We start from the raw sequence: 2,480 nt of genomic DNA, 5'->3' as shown, positions 1-2,480 counted from the left end.
TATTGTGTTAAACATGTATATTGCTTTTGGTAGGATTGTCATTTCCACAATAATGAGTTTTCCCAACAATGAAAAGAGAACATTTTTTAATTTATTTAGTCTTTTCTTGTTTCTTGCAGAAGTGTTTTGTAATTTTCTTTATAAAGGTCTTTTGTGTATTTAGTTAGGTTTATTCATAAGTATCTCAATTTGTGGTTGACTGGTGTTGCTTTCTTATTTTCCTTCTCTCTGTTTTCTTTGTTACTGTAGAGGAATCCACTGCTTTAATAAATTGATTTTGTATCCTGGCACTCTATTAACTTGTTCCACTAGCTCTAACAGGGTTGGTTGGTTGGTTGTTGGTGGTGGTTTGTTTTTGGTTTTTTTGCTGTGTTTTGTTGTTGTTGTTGTTTAGTCCTTGGGGTTTTCTGTGTATACTATTATATCATCTACTTATAGCAATAGTTTAATAATCTCTTCGCATATCTGGATGCATTTTATTTCCTTCTTTTGCAATATTGCCCTAACAAGTACTTCCAATGCAATATTAAATAGGAGTGGTGACAATGAGCATTCTTGTCTAGTCTTGGTTCTCAAGGAGAATGCTTTTCTTCTTATTCCATATTGTCTCTTGGTTTTGTGTATATACTTTTCTGTATATTGAGGAAGTTCCTTTATATAGCTATAATGACTGTTTTAATCAGGAAAGAGTGTTGGATCTTATCAAAGCCCTTTTCGCAACAATTGCTAGGATCATGTGGTTCTTTTTTCCCCCTTACTTTTTTAATTGAGGAATTATATTGATTGTTTTTCTTATGTAGAGCTATCCTTGCATCCCTGGTATAATTTCACTTGGTCATGATGAATCATTTTTTCATATACAGTTGGTTTTTCTGCCTAGGACTTTGTGAATGATTTTTGCAACTATATTCATGAGATATATTAGCCTATAGTTTCTTTTTGGTAATATCTTTGCCTGGTTTTGGTATGCTTGCTTCATAGAATGACTCTGAGAGCATTCCTTCTTTTCCATTTTTTAAAGTAATGATCTTTTACGTACTTCATGGATGATATTCTTGGTACTATTCCATAGCTCATCTGGTCTTCATTAGTGTCCAAGGCCTCATGCCTGCTGCTCTTTTTTTTTTAAATACAATTTTTATCTTATCTTGGTTTGCTTACAAAGTTTGTATACATTGTTTATCACACCAGATCTTTGGCACTTCCTTTACCCACTCCTCCCTCTACCCATCAAACTGTGCAACCCTATGGTTTAATCCACTACCAATCCTCACTTCACTATTCTTACCCTCTCCACCTATGGATCCTCATACACATTTTAATAGTTATTTTTCTATTTCTACAATAATGGTCTTATATAGTATTTATCCTTATGGGACTGAGTTAGTTCAATCAGCATAATGCTCTCCAGTCCGTTTCAAGTTAGATAGTAATTTTCAAAATCATTGCTTCTCCCTAAAGAAACCATAATCCCCACCCAAGCAGATATATGCACACCCATGTTTATTGCTGCTTTGTTCGCAATAGCAAAGAGTTGGAAACAACCCAAGTGCCCATCAACAGATGAATGGATAGAGAAGCTCTGGTATATTCACACAATGGAACACGATACTGCACTGAAAACCAAGGACTCATGAAAAACTATGCTAAGTGAATGACCCTAGAGGACATTATGCTAAATTAAATATCTCAGTCACAAAAGGACAAATGTTGCATAGGGCCACTATTGTAAAACAGGATTGACATCAGGGTTGAGGGAAGACAGAGAAGAAGGGAAGGAATGATGTATACTGCATTGCAACAGATGAGGGAGATTAAAAGGGATATATGATTAGATCATAATAGGAGTCCAGAATGAAGGCTGCACAGTGCTGAGGACTTGGGGGGGCGGTATTGCATAGCAATGAAAGTGTTTGTCTTTTACTCACCAAGGAGAAAAGTGAATTGGGGGGGAGGGAGTGGGCAGGGAGAAAAGTGTAACAATGAATGACTGGAAACCATATGTCTATGTAAACTTTCATTACAAAACAAAAAAAAATCATTGCTCCTGCATGATGTGTAGTATTCCATCATGTGACTATACCATAATTTCTAATCCCATTCGATTGTGGTTGGACATGTAGGCTGTTCCTATGTTCATGTGATGGTGAATAATGCTGCTATGTACATTGGTGCACAATCTCTAATTGTGCCTCAGTCCTAATTTTCTCGTACTATACTGAAGCGACTTGGCAGATGTGAAGGGTTATACTGGTGGAGGGTGGAGCTGGGAAGTAAGTGGGTCTAGGCAGTGGGCTAAGGGTGGGGTCAACACTGTAACTAATGTTAAATCCACCATAAGGGATTTATCTTTCACTGCTCCACAAATTGCTTGTCTGTCAGATACTCCTCTAAATAAATCTGAACATTCAGATTAAGACAGACTAGAAAGAAGGATTGGCCACCCACTTCTGAAATAGCAGGCCTCTGAAAACCCTATG

This window comes from Elephantulus edwardii, unplaced genomic scaffold (genome assembly GCF_000299155.1).
Source record: "Elephantulus edwardii isolate Elephantulus edwardi_28Jun2011 unplaced genomic scaffold, EleEdw1.0 scaffold00595, whole genome shotgun sequence".
NCBI classification, from domain to species: domain Eukaryota; kingdom Metazoa; phylum Chordata; class Mammalia; order Macroscelidea; family Macroscelididae; genus Elephantulus; species Elephantulus edwardii.
This window is presented reverse-complemented; position numbering follows the sequence as displayed.